The sequence below is a fragment of the Echinops telfairi genome, unplaced genomic scaffold (genome assembly GCF_000313985.2).
Source record: "Echinops telfairi isolate 266 unplaced genomic scaffold, ASM31398v2 ScPeMD7_60;HRSCAF=208, whole genome shotgun sequence".
Lineage (NCBI taxonomy): Eukaryota > Metazoa > Chordata > Mammalia > Afrosoricida > Tenrecidae > Echinops > Echinops telfairi.
The window spans coordinates 38615068-38631579 of record NW_022103958.1 but is presented as its reverse complement, the minus strand read 5'-3'; the positions used below and the strand labels follow the sequence as shown (position 1 = coordinate 38631579).

The window sequence follows — 16512 nt, the reverse complement described above, 5'->3', positions numbered from 1 at the left end:
ATGCCGGGGGCTTAAGTGGAGAGGAAATGTTTTGAGAATGATGAGGGCAATGAATGTACAAATGAGCTTTACACAATTGATGTATGTATGGATTGTGATGAGTTGTAAGAGCCCCTAATAAAATGATTTAAAAAAAAACTCTCAAAAATCTGAAAGCAGAATCCTGAAAGCAGCAAGAGAGAAGTGAATCATAACATACACAGGATCCTCAATAAAACTAAGCACTGATTTTTAAGTGTGACAGAAAAGCACTGACAACCAGAGTTCTATATCTAGCAAAACTGTCTTTCTGTAATGAAGGTGAACTTTAGACACTTCCAGATAAACTAAATATGCTCTACAAGAAATATTAAATGAAGTAATTCAGAATGAATGAAAATGATACTTGGCACTAACTCAAAGCTCTATGTAGGAGGGAAGGTCTCTTGTATAGATAATTTCAAGGACAAATGTAAGAGCCAGTTTTATGGTATATTTGGTTGGTAGCTCTAGTTATGTACTACATGTTTTATAACAACAAACACATAAAAAATAAGTATAAATTTATGTTAGTAGGCACATGATATATAAAAATATAATTTATAGTAACAAGATAAACATGTTTGGTGGAGGGAAGTCATGTAAGAATAAAAAGTTTTAATGCTATTGACATTAATCTGGTATAAATTAAACCTAAACTGTCATAAATTTAGAATGTCCATGGTAACCACAAAGAAAATTGAAAAAAGAATTCCACAAAAGGAAAAGAGAATCACTGTAAAAACACACAGAAACTCACAAAAGGTAGAAAAGGTGGAACAAAAAAATCTGCAATAAATAACAAAAGTGTAGAATCTTTTTTGTTGGTAATTACCTTAAATGTAAATGGACTGACTTTTCCATTCAAAAGTCAGATTGGTAAGAAAGGTTTAAAAAAAAACATGGCCCATCTATATACTATCTACAAGAGGCACACATTACAGCAAAAGACATTTAGGTTGAAAGTGAAAGGATTAAAAAAAAATCCACATAAATAGCAACAAGAACGAAAGGCAAAAGAAAAAAAAATCAAAATGGATTATAGATTTAAATGAGAAAACTAAAGTAATAAAATAGTGTGACTATGATACCTATTATTTAATAATACACTATCAGCTATGACAACGAAAGCACAAGCAGCAAAATATAGAGATAAATTGAATCTCATAAAAATTAAATACTAATTTTTACTGGTGGTGAAACAATGAAGTTCCCATGCCACAAACTGGCTGCTAACTGAAGGGTTGAAACCACCTTGTGGTTCCATGGGAGCAATGATCTATTCCTAAAAAGATTATAGCCTAAAAAACCTTAAGCAGTTTTACTCTGTCAGTAGCAGTCGTGATAAATTGAAATCAACTAGACAGCACCTAGCAAAAATAATAGCTTAATAAGCGATTTCATCAACAAAGTGAACAGGCAGCCTACAGATTGGGAGAAAATATTGGCAACCAATAATGGTAATATCCAAAGTAAATATATAACAGTCTGGCAGTTCCTCAAAAAGTTGAACAAATAACTACCCTATGATCCAGCAATCCCAATATTAGGTACACAGGGCTTCAAAAACTTCATGGAAAAATGACATTGTCTTTTAATTCCATTTTTCCAAGAATTTTCGAAGCCTTCTCTCCTCCCCACTCCATATATAACCAGGGTAATGGAGCCCTCGTAGGGAAGTGGTTACATGCTGGGCTGTGATCCACATGGTCAGCAGTTCAAAACCACCAACAACCAAGGAAGAAAGACTGGGCATTATATTCCTATAAACAGTTATAGTCTTGGAAACCCACAGGGGGGTCGCTATCAGTCCGCATTGACTTGATGGCAGTGAGTATATTTTTATTGAGCCGATGTTGCTGAAGGATAAATGTTAATCTGCTAAACACGAAGTCAGGTTCACACCACCAGCTTCTCTGTAGGAAAACAATAAGGCTATCTGCTCCTGTACAGACTCAGTCTCAAAAAACACTATATAAGGTCTCTATGAACTGGAACTGATTTGATGGCAGAGTGGGTTGGGTTGGGTTGATATATATCCAGAATAATTGAAGAAAGGAATGCAAACAGTGTTCATTGCTGTACTTTTCATTATACCAGAATGTCTAACAATATATCTAACAATAGATGAATAAACAAAAATATGGTATATTATACATACAATGGTATACTACTTAGCCATAGAGAAATGATTCTGATACATGCCACATGAATACTCCTTAAAAATATCATAACAAAAAAATTAAAATTAAAAAGTAGTCAGTCATGAAAGGGCAAATATTGTATTACTTTATTTATGTAAAATAAGCAAATATATAAAAACTTAAGTTTATTTATAGTTACCAGGAGTAGGAAAGGGTGGGGATGGATGGGTGGGGCTTTTACTTATGGGCATTAAGTTTATATTACTGGTGGTAGAATGATTTGGAAAAGGACAGTGAGAATAGTTATAGTACAGTACATGTAATTAAGGTTACTGAATTGTACAAGTAGAAATGTTGAAATTGCATGATTTTTTAAAAATCATTTTATTGGGGGCTCTGATAGCTCTAGCACAATTCATACATATGTCCATTGTGCCAAGCACGTTTGTAGATATATTGCCAACATCACTTTCAAAACAATTTCTTTCTACTTGAGCCCTTGGTTTCAGCTCATTTTCCCCTTCCCCCACCCTCCCTCATGATCCCTTGATAATTTATAAATTATTATTTTTCATGTCTTACACCAATCACTGTCTCCCTTCACCCACTTAGCATGATTTCTTACATATATCTTTACCATAATAAATACTTTTAAAAGTAGTTTGGGCAAAAATTTGAATATCATGCAATTAATAAAAATGAGCTATATATATAAGCCTACTGAGAAAGCATCCCATGATTTGTTGAAAAAAATCAGGTAATTGAACATGCATTATGTGCTCTTACCACACACACACACACACACACACACACAGGAGAGGGGCTTCAAAAATTTAATGGAAAAATTGAATGAAATGATAGCGAAATTTTTCAAGAACTTTATGTGTATGTATATACATACACATACATGGAGGGCTTCAAAAATGTGTAGAAAATAATCTCATTATCTTTTATTTTCCACAAACGTTTTGAAGCCCCTTTGTATAAACGAAATATGGGAATACTATACTATTACTGTTGCTTTTAGATGCTATCATTAGTTCCCACTCAGAGACCCTACAACAAAGGAAGCACTACCTGGTCCTGCACCACCCTCACAATCGCTGTCATATTTGAGTCCGTTGTTGGAGCCAATATGCCACTCCAGCTCTTCGGTAGCCTTTCTCATTTTCACTGACTCTGTACTTTACCAACCGTGATGTCCTTTTTCTAGGGACTGCTTTCTCCTCTTGTCATCCTTGCTTCTCAGCAGCTTTCTAGTTGTACTTCTAGCACAAATTTATGTGTTCTTCAGGCAGCCTGTGGTTCTTTCATTATTCTTCACCACCACAATTCAATGGCATCAACTCTTCTTTGGTCTTCCTTATTCAATGCCCAGTTTTCACATGCACTTAAGGTGACTGAAAATCCCAGGGCTTGGTCAGGTGTACCTTAGTCCTCAAAGTAATATCCATGTTCACAATACTTTCAAGAAGTCTAGTGGAAGTGATTTTCCAAATGTAATCTGCCTTGATTGCTTGACTGCTGCTTCCATGAGCAGTGACTGCAGACCCAAGCAAAATGAAATCCGTGACAATGTCCATCTTTCCTCCCTGCAATCTGATAACACGCATGCACCTCAAACTCACTGCCATCAAGCTGATTCCAATTCATAAGGACCCTGTAGGACAGAGTAGAACTTCCCTTGTAGATTTCCGAGAATGTACCTCTATGATGTATATATGTATATGTATGTATGTATATATGTGTGTGTATATGTGTGTATGTGTATATGTGTGTGTATATATATATGATACAACTTACAGAATACAAAATTGTAAAAATTTGAAATCTTTATAAATACCATAAAAATTAAAACTGGTTTCCTCTAGGGAAAGACTCTTTTTAATTTATCACATATTATATTCATAATGATCATAAAGGAGAAAGGTATATAATAAAACATTTAGAAGCAGCTTTTAGAAAAGTTCTTCCTTGCTTAATTTTAGTAAGTAAGTGTACCTTATGTATTTTTTCAAAGTTTAGATAACATAAATATGATTGATTGATTTACACTGATATGCTTCTCCTACACGGGTCCATTAGCATTAGATCCCCGTGGGCAAGAACCATTTATGATTCCTTTTTCCCCCCACTCCCTAGTACAATTTATACGTAAGCTTTTATAAAATGTTTTAGGTGAATAGATTAAGATAAAACATTTTAAAAATGTGAAGCATATTTCATTTAACATAATACATTTAATTAGTGCAAAAGAAATTCCAATTATAAACATTAATAAGCAATCTTTGACTTCTAATTACATATGTGTTTTAGTCATGGTAAAGAGTCCTACCTAGTCAAAAGGATGAGTCCAGATGCTAACCAACAGGTTGTCAATTCTAATCTCACACACCACGTCACCATGAACTTAAATCAGCTTAGAAGCAAGTTGTTTTAACTAGTTTAAGATCAGAAAAGCAAATAGTTAATGACGTTAGTCAGGTTTTTTTTATCAATCACAGCTCATTAAGTTTTAATAACTTTGTTACTGACGAGTGGATTCTGACTCATAGTAAACTATGCATGACATCAAATTCAATCGATTTATTCAGTCTATTGAGGACTTACTATCTCTTCAGGCTTGTTTGTTTTGGGGTGTTTTTGTTTGTTTGTTTGCTAACTACTAGGGATATTCTAGTGAAACCTGGTTGTACTGTTGCATTAGCATTGAGCTGCTAACCTCTCACACCTATCAGCTGCTCCACAGGAGAAAGATGAGGTTATCTGTTCTTACAAAGATTTACAGCCTCTGAACCGCAATGGCAGTGGACTTAAGGAGATTCTGACAAAACAGAATAATAAAATTTCAAGGAATTTCTATTAAAAACAGGATCCTTTGTCCATTTATAGGGCTTCATATAATCCTTTTAGATATTTCAAAAGTCCACTCGTCAACCTTTAAACTTCCAGAGGTGACTTAGAGAGAAAATATTTCATTTACCGGTAATTAATTTTATAGCACTTATTTTATGGAGGGCTTAAAAAAATCATTTTATTGGGGTCTCTTACAGCTTATACCATTCCATACATCAATTATATCAAGCATTTTTGTACACAGGTTGCCATCATTATTTTCTAAACATTTACTTTTTAAAAAAATCATTTTATTGGGGCTTGTACAGCTCTTATTATAATCCAAACATACATCCATTGTGTCGAGCATACTTGTATATTTGTTGCCATCATCATTTTTAAAACATTTACTTTCTACTTGAGCCCTTGGTATCAGCTCCTCATTTTTCCCTCCCTTCCTCCCCCAACCCCTTGATAAATTATAAATTATTATTTTCATATCTTAACACTGACCGCTGTCTCCCTTCACCCATGTTTCTGTTGTTCATCCCCCTGGGGATGGGGGGGATTATGTATCCATCATTGCAATCAGTTCGCCCTTCCTCCCCTCCTCCCTCTCCCTACCTTCCTCTTACCCTCCTGGTATCACTATTCCCATTTCTGTCCTTGAGGGGTTTATGTGACGTGGATTCGGTGTGTCCTGAGCTCTTATCTGTAAGAACCAGAGGAATATTGTATGTTCATCAGTGTTATACTGTGCCCTGGTTGACTCATCCCTTCCTTTGACCCTTCTGTGAGGGGATGTCCTATTACTTACATATGTATTTTAGGTCTCTGCTATAACCCACCTCATTCTCAATAATGTTTTTTTGTTGTTGTTCTGGGTCTTCTGTATGGCAGACTTCTTAAGTAATACATCAATACTTCAAGAAATGTTCCAATTGTTTTCCCCTATCTTAAGCAGCTCAATAAATGCTTGAAAATCTATCTATAGAACTTTAGCATTTACTAAGCATCTTCATTCCTAAGTAGGAGTTATCATTAAGAAAATTTTAATTTCTTAAAACTCATTAAAAGGCCTTTTTCTAAAATAGTGTATACAAATACATTAATGTTTGTTTTCTATGCTTATGTAGTCATTTCTCCTTTTCTGTTATGACCAAACAACATTACCTTCAAAACTAGAAACATCTTGGCTGAAGCAATTCACCTTGATGTAAAAAACTAATATAATATAGGCAAAGCTCCTATACGCTGATGAAATGACTGTCAAAGGAGATTACATTCAGCTCTAAGAAGCAACATCCTTTAAACAAAGTCAGACTCTACTCTTTCATTTTTCTTCTAAAGGCCTTAAAAGGATCAATATGTTGCTTACCTTCTATTTCTGAGGTTTGTTTCAAGGATTTCAAAGTAATCCAAAGCAAATCACATTAGAAGAAACATAACATATCCCTAAAGAGCATTCAGTTCAAGAAGAAGAAAAACTTAAAAAAATATTTCCTCCAAAGGTAGTGGTGTTAATAAACCCAGGGACACGGGAACAAGTCATCCAAATCAGAGGTGAGGAGGTTGTGGGAGGCCTGGTAGGGTGGGATCGAGGGTAATGTAACCAAGAGGAATAACTTAAACCCAAATGAAGACTGAGCATGATAGTGGGACAAGAGGAAAGTCAAAGTAAATAGAGGAAAGAGCTAGGAGGCAAAGGGCATTTATAGAGGTCTAAATAGAGGCATGTACATATGCAAATATATTTATATATGAGGATGGGGAAATAGATCTATGTGCATATATTTATAGATTTAGTATTAAAGTAGCAGAAGGACATTGGACCTCCACTCAAGTGCTCCCTCAATGCAAGAATACTTTCTATTAAATTGGCATTCTATGATGCTCACCTTCCTGAAACAACCGTTGAAGACAAAGCGGGTGAATAAGCAAATATAATGAAGAAAGCTAATGGTGCCGAGCTATCAAAAAATATAGCATCTGGGGTCTTAATGGCTTGAAGGTAAACAAGTGGCCATCTAGTTCAGAAGCAACAGAGCCCACGTGGAAAAAGCACACCAGCCTGTGTTATTATGAGGTGCCAAAGGGATCAGTTGTCAGGCATCATCAGAACAAAAAATCTTATCACTGCGAATGAGGGTGGGGAATGCAGAGTGGAGACCCAAAGCCCATTGTAGGCCACTGGACATCCCTTACAGAAGGGTCTCGAGGAGGAGACGAGTCAGTCAAGGTGTGATGTTGCAACAATGAAACATACAACTTTCCTCTAGTTCCTAAATGCTTCCTCCCGCCCCCCACTATCATGATCCCAAGCAAGTCTGGCTAGACCAGAGGATGTACACTGGTACAAATAGGAATTGGAAACACAGGAAATCCAGGGCGGATGATCTCGTCAGGACCAGTGGTGTGAGTGGCAATACTGGGAGGGTAGAGGAGGGTGGGTTGGAAGGGGAGAACCGATTATAAGGATCTACATGTGACCTCCTCGCTGGAGGACGGACAGCAGAAAAGTGGGTGAAGAGAGACGTGGGACAGGGCAAGATATGACAAAATAATAATTTATAAATTATCAAGTGTTCATGAGGGAGTGGGGAGAGAGGGGGAAAATAAGGAGCTGATTCCAGGGGCTTAAGTGGAGAGCAAATGTTATGAAAATAATGAAGGCAATGAATGTACAAATAAATGTGCTTTACACAATTGATGTATGTATGGATTGTGATAAGAGTTGTATGAGCCCCTAATAAAACGATTTTTTAAAAAATGTCCTCCACTAATGAACATCTATAACTACCTTTTACTTCCTTTGAGTTCAGAAACAACAAGGAAGCAAAATAAAGGAATCAGACAGATGAAAGTAACATTACAGGCAAAACCAGTGGTCCAAAAATCTTGCTAATTCAAATTTAAATTAGACTTATCCAACTAGAACAGTCCCAGGGCAGTGCAAACAGATTTCAACTACAGTACTAGCCAAAAGGTTGGCAATTCAAATGCATCCAAGGGCTCCTGGGAAGATACCAAGCAATCTGCTTCCAAAAGGTCACAGTCTTGCAAATGCTATGGGACAATTCTACTCTGCACACGCGGTCATCATAAGTTAGAATTGCCCCAATGGCAACTAGCAATAGCCAGAATTATTGCACAGATGTTCCATTCCATTTTCTCCCATCAGAATCTAGCCTGCTCAGACAAACCTACCATATGGACTCAAAACTCAAGCCATTGCCATCAAGTCAGTTCCAACTTATAGCAAACCTACATGTAAGCAGAGGAGAACTGACCCTGTGCGGTTTCAGAGGCTATAAATCTTTATAGAAGCAGAAAGCTTCATCTTTCTCCCTCAGAGTTCCAAGTGCTGACCTTGCAGTTAGCAACCCAATACTTAACCCACTACGCCACCAACAATGAACTGCAAATATGTCTCTAAAAACTGGAGCTCCACAAAGAGAATAGAAGGCAATAAGCAAAAGCATACCCATTCTTTCTCCTAGATTCACCTAAAAGATAAAAATACTACCTTGGGAAGGCATTCCAAAGTATAGAAGGAAAGGGGAAAGCTACTTCTAAGAGTAAACTTGCTCCCTTTTGAACCTAGGTAAAAACAAATTCATTGCCACTGAGGCAATTCTGACTCATAGTCACCCTACAGAAATTCCTGAGGCTGTAAATCTCTTTGGAAGAAGACAGCCTCATCTTTCTCTTATAGGGTGGCTGGTGAGTTTTGAGCAGCTGACCCTGTGGATAGCAGTCCAACACTTAACAGATAGTGCCACCAGGGCTCCTTAAGGTAGAAACATAGGGAGAGGAAAATAATGGCTCCCCCTTCAACTAATAGAATCTTCACATATACAGCTAATTATTCAGAAACATTTTGAAAACTCTTAAACAAGAATAAAAAAGAATATACAGTGACGTGCATCCCCACCCAATAACGTGGGTGAAAGAAGACACTTGGTATAAGATATGAAAATAATAATTTATAACTTATCAGGGGTCCATGAGGGTGGGAGGGTGGGTTAAAAAAGAGGAACTGATACCAAGGGCTCAAACAGAAAGAAAATATTTTGAAAATGATGATGGCAACATATGTACAAAGGTGCTTGATACAATTGATGTATGGATTGTTTTAAGAGCTGTAAGAGCCCCCAATAAAGTGATTTATTTATAATTTTAAAAAAATCTCACAAACAACAGTTCTCTCTGTTTCACTTTCTACACCAGAGAGAGGTAGAACCTAGATGAAGAGATATTAGACTAGCTTGACCTGAGAAAAGTGGACTAAAAAGAAAATCAAGTTAGCAAACTCCCAGAGCAGTCTTCATTAGCAAGTGGTATTCTGTGGGAAACAGAAAAGTTATTCCCCAGGTTGTCCCCACATCATATATGCCAAACCTAAGGTGCTGACTATACACTTGGAGGTCAATTGCTTAAAGGTTATCTGCCTAAAGGTTATCAGCCATCTAGAGCAATCAGACCCTATAGCGTGTCCCACACTAAGTAGAGCCCACTCCCTTCTGATAAGGATAATGGATGGTTCCCCTGAAGGACAGCCCAAAGACATCTAAGGTCAAGCTAACTTAGAGAGGAAAAGGGTTAGGCTGCCATCTTGAATCTAGTCTGCCCATCTTGTTAAGTGTTTGCCTTCCAGTAACATTTATGCCTCTAGTGCCTCCCCTTCCTATTGAGTGTATATCCCTAGCTTGTCCCCTTCCTGTTGCACGTATGCCTATTCTACAACTCCTTCCTGTTATGCATGTGGTTACCTGTAATTAGGGGTGCATGCACGCCCCCTGAGTGTATATAAGCCTTGGTTGGAAATATATTCTCTCTATCTGAATGGATCTGGCTGCTAAAGTCGTGGCCATCCCAGAGGTGAGTACTCATGCTTCATGTTGGCTGATATCTCTTTAATTTTATCCAATTACCAACCACCCCTTGGACCTATTTGATTATGGGGGCTGCTACCCCACAGTATTCAATGTACACCAAACCAAAGTCACTGTTTAATGTACAAAAGGGCTTCAAAAAGTTTATGGAAAAAAGGAATAAAAAGAAAGTGGAATTCTTCCACAAAATTTGTGAAGCATCTCTCACATTGTCTGCATAAACCACGATGATAAATTTTGTTGTAAAAGGCTGAACTCTAAAACTGCACAGGTCAAAAGATATTGCTAGCCATTTCATCTTCTTTTTCAAAACTGTTCCTTCCCCTAGCCTCATCTCTCACCCGACTCCCAGTTAGGGCCCTTAATTTGTCCTCTATGTTCCTATGGTGTATATAACTTACACATATACAACCTCTAAAACACCTATTCCTCACAGAGTAGGAATCAGATTATATGATTAAAGAACTCACACTAATGAGTAAATATAGATTAGCCCACAGGGTTCAACTCCACAAAGGTCATTAAACTCTGCTGTATTAAACTCAGTCTTACATTTGAGGACTATGGTGTGCCTGACACAAGCCATGGAATTTTCAATTGCTTCATTTCCATGAAAAGCTGGACAATGAATAAGAAAAATGATGAAGAACTGATGCCTTTAAATCATGGTGTTGGCAGAAAATGGCACTGCCTGGTACTGCAAGTACCATGGACTGCCAGAAGAATAAGCAAATCTTGAAAAAAGTACAGCCAGAATGCTCCTTAGAAGCAAGGATAAGATAGGCGGGATAAACAATCCAGAGGAGAAACCAATAGGACCAATGGTTCTGGGGGAACATGGGAGTGGGAAGGCTGGGAAAGGAAGTGGGTGTTAATAAACCCAGGGACAAGGGAACAAGTGATCTAAAATCGATAGCGAGAAGGGTGTAGGATGCCTGGTTGGGTTTGATCAAGGGCAATGTAACCAAGAGGAATTACTGAAACCCAAAATGAAGGCCAAACATGATAGTATGACAAGAAGAAAGTAAAAGGAAATAGAGGAAAGAACTAGGAGGCAAAGGACATTTATAGAGTTCTAAATACAGGCATGTACATATGTAAGCGTATTTATATATAACGATAGGAAAATAGATCTATGTACATATATTTGTATGTTAAATATCAAGGGAGCGGACGGACATTGGGCCTCTAGTCAGATATTGGCCATCAAGTACTCCCTCAATGCAAGAACACTTTGTTCTTATAACCTGGCATTTCGTGATGCTCACCTTCCCAACATGATCACTGAAGACAAAATGGGTGCATAGCAAATATAGTGAAGAAAGCTGATAGTGCCTGGCTATCAAAAGATATAGCGTCTGGAGTCTTAAAGGCTGTAAGACAAACAACCGGCCATCTCGCTGAGAAGCAACAAAGTCCACATGGAAGAAGCACACCATCCTGTGTGATCACGAGGTGTCAATGGGATCAGGGATCAGGCAACAACGACCCAGAACAAAAAATCTTATCATTGTGACTAAGGGGGAGTGCAGAGTAGAAACACAAAGCCCATCTGCAGACCATTGGTCATCCCCTTACAGAAGGATCACAAGGAAGAGACGAGCCAGTCAGGGTGCAGTATAGCACAAGGATACATACAACTTTCCTCTGGTTCTTTAATGCTTCTTCCCCCCAACTATCATGATCCCAATTCTACCTTACAAATCCAGCTAGACCAGAACATGTACATGGGTACAGCTAAGAGCTGTAAACAGGGAATCCAGGACAGATAACCCCCTCAGCCCCAACAATAAGAAAAACAATACCAGGATGGCAAGGGGAACTGGGGGGTGGGGGTGGGGGCGGGGGGGGGAACAAAGAGGGAACCGATCACAATGATCTACATATAACCCCCTCCTTAGGGGACGGACAACAGAAAAGTGGGTGAAGGGAGACATTGGTCAGTGTAAAAATGAAAACAAAATTAATAAATTATCAAAGGATCATGAAGGAGAGAGAGGGTGGGGGAGGTAGGGGGGAAATGAAGAGCTGATACCAAGGGCTCAAGTAGAAAGAAATGTTTTGAAAATGATGATGGCAACAAATGTACAAATGTGCTTGACACAATGGATGGATGGATGGATTGTGAAAAGAGCTGTAAGAGCCCCCAGTAAAATTTTTTTTTAAAAAGAATAGTAAAGATGCTAAGACTTTATCTCACATACTTTGAACATATTATCAGAAAAGCTGAGTCCCTGAAAAAAGACATCATGCTTGGTAACATGGAGGGTCAGAGAAAAAGGAAGACCCTCAATGAGATAGACTGACATAGTTGGTGGCAATGATGGGCTCAAACTTAACTATTGCATTAAGGATGGTATAGGACCCGGCAGTGTTTCATTCTGACTGTGAATCAAAGCCGATTATGGCTGGACCTAACAAGAACATTTAAGGGACTGTGTTAAGTCACTCCAGGCACTTCTTACAAGAAAAACTACTTAATCAAATCAATCTCTCAAAGGACAATGTAATAGAAGTTCAAGAATGCCCTGTTTTATGCTTTATATAACATATCTCCCCCAATCTATTTATATCCCAACCCTCCCTATTTCCAGGAATATGGAGTCTGGTGGTATAATGGCTTAAGTGTCAGGCTGCTAACTGCAAGGTCAGTGGTTCAAATCCACTAACCCCTCCACTAGAGATAAGAACAAGCTGTCTGCCAACTAATTATACTACTGGGAAAGGAGCAGTTCTACTCTGTCTTATAAAGTTGCTGTGAGTCAGAATTGACTTGTGGGCAGTGGGTTAAAATCCAAGGGATTGCTTCTCTAAGTCAATGCCTGGGAAGACAATGTGGATGTCATAGCAAAAAATAAACTCAGACAATTAGAGATAGACTATAGAAGGTCTCCAGGATTTTTCACCTATTAGTCGAAAATAACAATAAAGTGCTTTGAAATAAATCAGTTTTCTTAAATGCAGCTACAAATCTGCTTTGCTGTTTTTAAGTCATAAGTATCAAGAGTTTTGTGTTTATTTTTTCCCCTTTATTTCCACATTTAAAATGTTAGCAGTAATAACTAGTTCAATTTGTTGTTCTGTATTTAAAGGCTATTAAACCCACCTGCCATGCTGAGGGAGAAAGATGAGGCAATCCGCTACTGTACAGATTTACAGCTTTGAAAATCCTACGGGGCCGTTCTACTTTCTCCTTCAGGGCTTCGGCGAGTCAGAATCAAGTTGTCCAGGGCTTGGCTTTTGTTTAAACTTATCTATTGGTTTCAATTAGCCTTCACAGTTTTTCAAGTCCTCCTGAGTTTTAAATTCCAAACTAATGAACATTACTTGTTTTAAATTCCTTCCTGTTTTATATTTTAAATTTCTAATTATGACATAGCAGAGGCCTCAAAGTGGTAAAGAGGATATACTATTTCAGATAGACATAGTTGGGCTACCTTAAGTTATTTTACATTTTTTAAAATCTAAAGTTTGTGTTCTCTTGAAAACACTGAAATCTGGAAACACTGGATCTTTATACATGTATGGCACCAGTCAGGCGGACTTTAAAAGAGACATAAACCTTCTCATTTCACTTGGTTGAATTATCTTCCCAAAATACCTAAAGGCATGTAAATTTGCTAATCCTAACGTCTTCCTTTGAAAGGCACCTAATATTTCCCAGATCACTTCTACATTGCACTAAGTCACCTAAATGTAAAAGGAAGTCACAAAGCAGACTTCAGTGGGATGTCATTCCTTATATAAACAATAAAAAATTCCACAAGACTTTTTTTAGAAGGTAAAAAAAATGGCGAGAAAGAAAAACTTAGACGAGGAGGGAGATTGACAAATAATGGACAAAAGAGCCATCTGAAAACTTTGGGGGGGAGTGGGAAAATGGTGAAAGAAACTCAAAACCGTTGAGACCTGCACACTGAACAGTTTTCCTGACTGAAGACTACTATCGCGCCACGATTCCTTACAATTCAGACATCCCACTTTCCTTATGCAGAATAGCATTCCTTGAGAAATGCTAGGATCACTGATGAAACAAACACATGGACACTTTCAAAAAATAATTCACACTTTTTCAACAGTCTTAAATCTTTCATCAAATCCTTTCGCAGTTATATTTCACTGTTTTGTGCTTCATTATTGCCAGTAAATGACAACTGAAGTCCTCCTATTTCATGGCCTGGACCTGCTACTAATCACTTAGGCTCCACTACAGAAACCTACTGGCCTTTACGGATGCATGTCTTATTATATGTCTTATCTCCATTCCTACGGCCTCTTTTCATTCAAAGTCTACCCCCTAACCGCCTCTGTAGAAACAAAAACAAAAAACCTTGATCAAATCTGTGTAGTTGGGAGGGACAAGAAACCCAGCGGTCCAAAAAAAATCAATGTACTCTCCTGTTTGTTGGGCTGGTTAATACAAATACATAGCATGAGCTCCATTAAAGATTAAAAAAGTAAAATGACTGTATTGGCTAAACACACTGTCAGGCGGCTGAGAGTCTACCTTGAGCATGTCTGGATGGGCGACTTTTCGTCATGGACCCAAAACACTAAGGAGGAAAAAAAAAGAAGCCCCCAGTCTGTAAGGTCCGGAGATGGCCATACTGTCCCCAACGTAACACATTCTACGGGATACCCCACTAACCCGTCCCAGTCCCAAGAGGAACGGATTTTTAAAAGGCCTTTTCTGTGCACGTTTAGGAAAAATAAAGCTTTGTCACACGCGATGCTGTTACAGCATGAACCCTCAAAGCAAGGAACAGGGTAGGGTCTCCGTATCGCCTATTGTGATGCCCCCTCGCCCTGGACGTCGCCGCCTGGGTCGAGATGACAGGAAAGGGGCGGGGCACGGCGTTACCCTGCCCGGAGATCCCTGGGGACAGGCCTCCCGACACCCAACCCCAAAAAAGCAGAACCCCGAAGCCCAAATTCCAGCCCTGTCTCTCCGAATCTCCCAGCGGCGGGGGCTCACATGCCCACCCACCGGCCCCTGGCAGGGCCCCGGCCGCCCAAATCACCCCACAGCAGCCCAGCCCTCAAGCCGAGATCTCCTCACCGCCTCCTTCCCCCTTCGCCCCCGCCAAGCTCGACTTCGGCGCCGCCCCCACCCAGTGCCGCGGCTGAACCCAATCACTCTCGAACCTGTGGTCCTCGTGGAAGGTCCACTGTGGAGCAAGGCAAGGCCTGGGGCCAGGAACGCCTCGGTCTCCTCCTCAGCCGGAACCCTCCGGAGGTGGCGGTGGCGGTGGCGGCGGCCACTCCGGCGGTTGCGACAACCACAACCGCCCGGGCAGGTTGCAGGCTGGCTAGGCTCCTCTCGCGAGAGCTCGTAATGCAAAGAGGCGAGGCTAGCTGAGTTCTCGCGTGAATGTTGGCTCCCCGCCCAAAAGTGGGCGGGGCGCGTGGTGCCGGAGGGTGGAAGGCGCACTCGTGTGGAGTGTGCCGTGGGCGCTCCCGCTCCGCGTAGGACAGTGAATGGACGGTCTCACTGTGGCTCCATAAAGAACTTTGCGCCCCAATGGCTGTGAACGCAATTAGCCCCAAACCTTTGTGTCCCAAATGTTCCCCTTGACTTCCTGCCACAGTAACGCCTCAGGCCACAAACCATAACCAACTCAACTGCCATCGATGGGATACTGACCCATAACGACCCTGCAGGAGTGAGGTAGAACTGACCCGGTGAGTTTCTGAGACAAACGTAAATATTTACGGAGGTAGAAAAGCCCGTCTTTCTCCCGCGCAGCGAAGGTGGTTTCGAACTGCTAGCCTTGCGGACCGCAGCCCAGCGCTTCACCACCCCTCACCCCCAGGGCTCCTCTCAAGTTCACAGAGTTGGGGGGGGGGGGCGTACTTTTGCGACTCTGGGGAAGAAGTTTTTCCGCAAGCGCAGACTGAAGTCGCTTCTGCCAGGTAAGCTGCCGCCGAAAACAGACGCACCGACCGACGAGAGACAGCTGTCGCCCTCGGTGCCGGAGAGGGAGTGGCCCTAGCGGGCGCCGCGGCTAACTTAAACGCTCCGTGGGTGGGAGCTGGTGTGCCAGCCTAAAGTGCAGATGGGCCACCTCTTGATCTCAGAGTAATTTAGGTGGCTTGTGTCCCGTTTTGAGGAGAAGCTTGCCAAGAACAAGAGTTCAGATGCATTACGTATTGAATCTAAAATGCCGACTGCTGGAATATAAAAACAGGAACTGCAATCAGTCAATCAATCAGCCACGAACGTCGTCCCCCCACCCCCACCCCCGCGCAACATTTATAATCTGGAGGCGAATCCGATGCGAAAATAGATCATCCCATCCCATTACACAGCGATAAAATTCCAGTTGCTGTGGGAGCAGACCAAGAGAAACTGCTGCCGACCGCATGGAAGATTTCACATTTGAGCTGTATCTTGAAAGGTAAGTGGGAGGTACCCAACTTTTTTAGGACAGGAAATTCCCTTGCTCTCACATTGATTCCGACTCCCCTATAGAATGACTAAGTGCTGTAGGGTTTCCAAGGCTGTCGCCCTGACAGAATACCTTGCTGCATCTTTCTCCCCGCAAACCGTGGGTTCAAACCAAGGTTCTCAGCCAAGCATTTAATCACTTGCACTACCAGAGCTCCTGAGCTTACAACTC

General features: G+C 40.3%; 1 protein-coding gene across 2 annotated transcripts in view; it reads right to left on the bottom strand.

Moving 5' to 3' along the window:
- Positions 1–15134, bottom strand: part of BTBD10 (BTB domain containing 10) — a 74005-nt gene extending 58871 nt beyond the window's left edge. For both annotated transcript variants that reach the window (XM_004711557.2, XM_045291133.1), the window contains exon 1: positions 15038–15134. The gene's annotated coding sequence lies outside the window, so the exon portion shown is untranslated. The remainder of the gene's footprint in view (positions 1–15037) is intronic.
- Between the last annotated feature and the right edge of the window lie 1378 nt (positions 15135–16512).